We start from the raw sequence: 7,751 nt of genomic DNA on the forward strand, positions 1-7,751 counted from the left end.
TCTAAATCTCTTTTCATCATACAGATGTTGCTCCATAGGTTCCTTTCCCTTCCTTCTTTTAGAGCTTGAGGATGCCATGAATGAGGGTTAATGTGTGAAGTTGGCAATGGTGTGGAGACTTTTGGTTGTTTAGGGTTGAGTGCAATGAAGGGAGTGAAGGGGAATCCGAAATGGAGAGGTGTGCAGAGTGGGGTACGGAATAAGGATCACTTATATAGAGAGGTTGTGAGTGAATGGAGGGTGTGGATTGATGGAGTGGTTGTTTGATGGACGGTTGGGGTTGTGCATGGAGAAAGGACAAGGATCATCACTTTATGATGGAGATTGCTCGGTCTTCAAGGGTCCCATTCTTTTCAATGTTGCATGGCAACATTTTCCAATGCCTTCCCTTTTTAGAACAAGTGTGTAGTTTCTCCTCATGAAGTGGCCGAACCCTTCTCATTTAGTTGTCCAATCAATCTCCTTCAATGTTCCTCTCCTTTTTCTAAAAAGATAAAAGAAGAAAAGGAAGAATTAACCATCATAAAAAAAACAATTTAAACTTTTCGGCTAGAATAATAAAAAGAAGAAAAGATTTTGTTTATTCATGAACTCCAACTAACTAACTGTGTATCCTTATATGCACATTGGTGGCACCATGGGGTGACACCAAACTTAGTTTGGAGCACTGTGATGAAAAGTTCTGTTCAAAGCTCCAAGACTAGCATGCTCTCAGTTGCATTCATGCTTTCTTGGCATTCTTTAGTGTCACTAGCTTGACGTTTCTCCCTCATCAGGGTGGTTGGTAATGCTTAACGTCCTCCCCTCTTGCCTTGGACTTATATCCATTGGTTGTATCAATGATCTCTACATGTTCCGAGGAGAGAACTCTGTTGATAGTGAAGACCTTAGGTAACTGAGATGGTACAGTGGGGAGATTAGGGGGGATATCTGGGAAGTAAGCTGAGATCACTTGATCTCCTGGAGAGAAGTCTTCCGTAGGGATCTTCTTGTTCCTCCACCCCCTTGGTACCTTCTTTTTTGTCCCTTTTGATGTTGCCTTGCTCTTGGTGACTTCTTCTTCTAAGGGAATTTTGTTGTTGTCTTCACATGTCTCTGGTGGTTTAGGTTCCTCCAGCTTTTCCTTGAGTTGTGACAACTGCTTATTTCCTTGTTCATCAACCAAGGGCTTTCCCAGATGGGCTGGTTGTGCTTTATGTGAGAGTTTGAAGACATTAAAGCTGAGTCGTTCATCATAGATCCTCAATATTAGCTCCCCTCGCTCCACATCTATGAGTGCTCTGGCTGTAGCTAGGAATGGTCTTCCCAATATGATTGGGTGAGTGTGACTCTCTTCCATGTCTAAGATGACAAAGTCTATGGGAAGAAAATACTTCCCAACCTTTACCAATACGTTTCCACCACTCCTATTGCTTGTTTTTGAGTTTTGTCTGCCAGCCTTATGACTACATCTGTGGGCATTATCTCATTGATCTTCAGCCTCTTCACCAGGGATAAGGGCATTAAGTTGATGCTTGCTCCCAAATCGCAGAGTGCTTTATCAAACATTGTTTCTCCTATGGCACAGGGGACATGAAAACTCCCTGGATCTTTTCTTTTCATAGGCAACTGTGGTTGAATGAGGGCACTGCACTCCTTGTTCATCACTATAGTTTGGCCTCCCTTGAGTGAGCTTTTCCTGGGAAGCAGCTCCTTCATATACTTGATGTATGCGGGCATTTGTTGAATAGTCTTGATGAATGGTATGTTGACATGCAGAGATGCAAACAAATCTATAAACCTTGAGTATATTCTCTTCTCCACAGCACCATTGAGTAGTTGGGGAAAAGGTGCATAGAGTCTCAGCAGCTCTTGTTGTGAGATTTCTGGTTCTTGATGATCTTTTTCCTTCTTCTCTACTGAGGTATCTTCAGGTTGTTCTGACAGCTTGCTTGGCTTGTCCCCAGTCTCCTTATCACTTATAGTGACCATCTTGCAATCTTCCCATCTTACTTTCTTTGTTTCACCTCTCAGATTCTTCTCTGTGTCACTTGGGAATCCATCTATGGGTTTGGGAATTTGCTCAGAGAGATACCCCACTTGAGATTCCAACCTCTTGATTGTGTCTCCCTGGTTCTTGAAACTGGCTGGCACTTCCTCCTTGAACACCTTGTTGTCTTGAATCTCCTTGCCTATGCCTTCAAGTAGATTCTCAATCCTTGAGAGTCTGTCATCAAATGATTGTAGATCATGATTAGAGGTGGAAGGATGAGGTAAGTTATTTTGGTTTTGATATGGATGTGGAGAGGTATTGTTATTGGGGTGTTGATATGGTCTAGATGTGAAATGTTGGTGGCTTACATTGTTGGGATTTTGGCGTCTTTGATCAAGGCTTTGGTCTTGTTGATTTCCCCACCCAAAGTTTGGGTGATTCCTCCATCCAGGGTTGTAGGTTTTGGAGTATGGATCATGGTTTTGCCTAGGTGAATTCTCAATGTAGTTGGCTTGCTCCTGACTACCCTCTGTTTCTTCACTCACTCCTTCTTGGTTTGTTGATGAAGCGGAGATTGCTGCTACTTGGTTCCTCTCCATCTTCTTGGTGAGGTCAGCCAGCTGCTGGGTAATGAGCTTGTTTTGGGCCAGCAGAGCATCTACATTGTTTAGCTCCATTACTCCTCTTGTGTTCCCTCTTTCGAAAGCATAGAAGTAGTCGTTCTCTGCTACAGTTTCAATGACATCTATGGCCTCCTCAATGGTCTTCTTCTTGTTCAAAGATCCTCCGGATGAATGGTCTACGGCCTTCTTTGACTCATAAGAGAGCCCTTCATAGAAAATGTGCAGCTGCACCCATTCATTGAACATATCTGGTGGGCACCTCCTTGTTAGGTCTTTAAACCTCTCCCATGCTTCATATAGAGTCTCACCATCTTGTTGCCTGAAAGTTTGGACCTCAGCTCTCAGCCTATTGATTCGTTGAGGGGGGTAAAATCTTGCTAAGAATTTGTTCACCACATCTTCCCAAGTTGTCAAGCTCTCCTTTGGGAAAGACTCCAGCCACTTGGGTGCCTTATCCTTGAGTGAGAATGGAAATAAGAGCAGTCTATAGGCGTCAGGATGAACACCATTAGACTTCACTGTGTCACATATTCTCAGGAAGGTGGTTAGATGTTGATTGGGGTCTTCTTGGACACTTCCTCCGAACAAATAGTTGTTCTGAACAAGGGTGATAAGCTGTGGTTTTAGTTCAAAATTATTGGCATGGATGGTTGGCTTTTGAATGCTACTTCCATAGTTTCCTGGGTTTGGATTGATGTAAGAGCCTAAAACTCTTCTATCCTCCTCAGCATGATTTGCTCGTCCTCTTCCGCCATGGTTGTGAGCTTCGTCTTCACGATGGTTTTCCATGTTTTCTTCCATGTTTGGTTCAAAGTATTCCTCAAAGTGTTCCTCTTCTTCTTCAGCACCAACTACACATTTTTCTCTTGCCTCCCTTCTTAGTCTAAGGAAGGTTCTCTCAGGTTCAGAATCAAAGGAAGTTGAAGCCCCGCTTCTTCTCCCTGTCATACAACCAACAAGTACAAGCAAAGAGAATAGGTGCAGAAAGTATATCTGTCAGAATTACTGTTAGTGTGAGTGATGCAATATATCAAACAGTTAGTGGATTAGTGAAATGAATGGTAAATAACAAAGAAAAAGTAGGGGGAAGGAAAAAAATTAACTAAAACAAAAATTAAATGACTCAAACAGAAAATTAAATCAAACAAAAATAAAATGCTCAATCTAGTTATCCTCCAATTTAATCATTGTTGATGCACAATCAATCCCCAGCAACAGCGCCATAAACTTGATGCACGGAAAACTTGTCTCATAACAAATTTCCTTCGGCAAGTGTACCGAATTTGTCGTCAAGTAAAAACTCACAATAGAGTGAGGTTGAATCCCACAGGGATTGATTGATCAAGCAACTTTAATCAGAGGAATGTTCTAGTTGAGCGAATCCAGAATTTGAGTTGAGAATTGTAGAAAATAAAATGGCGGGAAGGTAAATGGCAGAAAAAGTAAATGCTAGAATTAAAGAACTGAAAGTAAATGACTGAAAGTAAATTGCAGAATTGTAAATGGGAATGGGGGAATTGCTCATAAAAGTAAGTAACAGAAATTAAAGAGAATGGGTAAGATCAGAAATGGGGGGTTCATTGGGCTTAGGAGATGTTGCATTCTCCGGATCAATTTCATTTTCATCTCTTCCTCAATCAATGCACTCATTGATCTCCTTGGCAATCTTAAGTGATTGAATTACAATTTCTTGTAATTCAATCTTTTAAATCTTGATCAATAGCCAATTCCTTGGTCAATTGCTCATGAGAAGAGATGAAGTATGGTCACTGATTATACCACATGCATTTCCCAAATCAAGTGTTGCGAGGATTATAGTCACATATCCATCTAAACCCAATTTGGTCCAGCATGAGAAAGCATTTCTAGCATGATCTCTTCATTCCTCTTTCAAGGTTCAGAAGAAATCCAAGTATGAATAGCTTCTTTTCCAAGATAACTACCCAGTTGGATGAAGATCGAAAGCTTTCAAGTAAAATCAAGAGAAAAGATAGAAGAAGAATAATGAAAACTAGTATTGATCCATCAAATTACAACAGAGCTCCCTAACCCAATGAAAGGGGTTTAGTTGTTCATAGCTCTGGAAAATGAAAACAAAGATGGAGAATACATAATGAAAACTAGAAGTGCAGAAGAAGTAAATACAGAGAGTAGTTCTATGCTAAGAGGCTCCCTATAATTTCTAACTCCCAATTTAATTCAAAGCTACTCCTATATATACTACTCTTCTGTTCTTCTAGTTGGCTCTTCAAGTCTTGGGTATGGGTCTTTGGATCTTGAGTTTGAAGCAGTTCTCTTCTTCATTGGGCTTGGCTTTACTTGCAGAGAGAAAGTGTGAAGTGGGCAGAGACTTTAGCTCAGGACGTTAGTGGTGTTAACGTTCAGTGAAAATATGGGTTCAATAACGTTAGTGACAATCACCTTTTTCACTAACGTTCCTCACCCAAGTAAGAGCCACGTTATCTTCAATGTTAGTGGCACAAACGTTGCCACTAACGTTGCCTCTTTGTCCTTCGCACACGTTATTGGGACTTGCCTTTCCCAATAACGTTGAGAAGTCTCCCCCTTCCCTACGTTAGAGTCCACGTTAACTTAGTTAACGTTGCTCTTTTAACGTAGGCTTGCCAACCTTCGAGAACGTTAGTGACACTTACCATTGTCACTAACGTTGATGCACGGAAAACTTGTCTCTCAACAAATCTCCCTTCGGCAAGTGTACCGTATTGTCGTCAAGTAAAACTCACAATAGAGTGAGGTCGAATCCCACAGAGATTAACAGATTAAGCAATCAATGGTTAATTGATTATCCTAGTTAGACGAATCAGATTGGAGTGATAAGCAACAAGGAAATGTAAATTGACAGAAAAGTAAAGAAAGCAATAAAGTGCAGAAAAGTAAAATGGCAAGAAAAGTAAATGTAAGAACTAAAAATAAAATGAACATTGGGATCAAGAGATATTGCAATCCTCCGGATCAAGTTCATTCTCATCTCTTCCTCAATCAATGCACTCATTGATCTCCTTGGCAATCTTAAGTGATCAAATTACAATTTCTTGTAATTCAATCTCTCAAATCTTGATCAATAGCCAATTTCTTCGTCAATAGCTCATGAGAAGAGATGAAGTATGGTCACTGATTATACCACATGCATTTCCCAAATCAGGTATTGAGAGGATTATAGTCACATATCTATCCAAACCCAATTTGGTCCAGCATGAGAAAGCCTTTCTAGCTTGATCTCTTCATTCCTCTTTCAAGGTTCAGAAGAGATCCAAGTATTGCACTTGCTGCCCAGTTGGTGTTTTTGGGGCTTAAAAGATGCCTCTTGTTTGTGCTCAAATTTCATGCCCACTATAAAGTATTATATATCGTTGGAAAGCTTTGAATGTCAGCTTTCTAACGCAACTAGAATCACCTCAATTGGACCTCTTTAGCTCAAGTTATGCTCCTTTGAAGTGGACATGGTCGCTGGCATATATGCCAACGTTACTGGAAATGTTGATTGCCAATAACGCTAGCGATTTTCCTGTTTCTGAAGCTCAAACTTAGTGACCACACATACTAGTATATATTGTTGGAAAGCCCTGGATGTCTACTTTCCAATGCTTTTTGAAGCGCATCATTTGGAGCTCTACAACTCGAGTTATACTTCTTGGAAGGTGAAGAGGTCAGTTGGCCAAAATACAGGCTGATACCATGTTCATCATTGCACTTTCGGGGCAGGTTTTCTCCCTCAAATTTAGTGTCAACCATGTAGTGCCATATATTCTTGGAAAGCTCTAGAATCCTACTTTCCAATGCCACTGGAATCACCTCATTTGGAGATTTTTGGCTCAAGTTATGCATGTTTGAAGAAGGCATGGTCAGGCTGCCAGGTGGGACTTTTGCCCACGTTAACTACCACGTTAACTAAGTTAACGTGGGAGTTAACGTGGCCCTTTGTGGCTTGTGTTGGCTGTGGCTTTCCTTCCTTCCACGTTAGTGCTCACGTTAGTGTAACTAACGTAGCCACTAACGTGGCTTCTTCTCTTCTTCTTTTGGCTTGAAATCAATCAAACAAAGTGCATCAAAGTCTTGCTCTTAATCATGAAATCATGCATCATCCAATTTATCATATAATTCATGCAAAATTCTCATGAAATAATTCAAAATTCACAATGTTTGCTTGAATCAAGATGTAAGTGAATATCTACCCAAAACTAGCTTATTTCCTAAGAAAATGCATGAAACTACCTTAAAAACAGTAAAGAAAAGGTCAGTGAAACTGGCCAAAATGCCCTGGCATCACAACACCAAACTTAAAGCTTGCTTGTCCCTAAGCAAGTACTGGAACAAGAGAATGATGAATGGAATGCCAAGAGAAATGAGTCATTCTTGTGGAAATCATGTCCCTGGTTTTATGGTGTTTTCATGCATAGCAACTTAGGTTCATTCCTGGCTTTCAGACCTTTATCATGTCCTAGAATGCTCACTGTGATTGCATCCCATGAGACTTTTATTCATTGATCTTTTTGTTGTCATTTCAGGGCTTATTTGTGTTCTTCAAGCTAAGTGCTCTGTAAGGGGGCAACTCTTTAAAATAAGCTTTCAGCCAACACTCCCGAACCAGTTGGTTCAAGGTGCTAGGTGTTGAAGCACCCCTAAGGACTTACTTGCTCAAGTCTCTCCCCCATACATACACACCACAGGCATATGATTTTTTTATTTTCTTTTCTTGAGACCTTGGTCTCCAGCACCTCTTTGGGTTACTAAATGCTCTGTAGTGAGGGTTACTCTTGATAGTGGACTTTCAGCTGATAATCCCGAGTTAGTTAACCCAAGTTACCAAGTGATAAGGCACCCCTAAGAGCTTATTCATCCAAGTAGATCCCTCACACAGGAGCACCACAAACACATGGAGCACCACAGACACATGCCTCAAGATTAAAACCATTGGTGCCTAGCCTTATTGCTTACTCTTTTTTCTTTTATTTTTCAACCTTTATTTATTCTTTCCCTTTTTTCCCTTTTTATCTTCTTATTTAGCTAGTCTCATGGGGTGTTTCTCAAGCATAGTATTCATGACAGATAGTTGTCCTCCCACCTTCTGGTCCTTCTGGTTTAGCTAACTTATGACCACACCACAAACTCAGGAACTTACTCCATAGTATGAACTC

Source organism: Arachis ipaensis, chromosome B08, assembly GCF_000816755.2.
Source record: "Arachis ipaensis cultivar K30076 chromosome B08, Araip1.1, whole genome shotgun sequence".
NCBI lineage: Eukaryota > Viridiplantae > Streptophyta > Magnoliopsida > Fabales > Fabaceae > Arachis > Arachis ipaensis.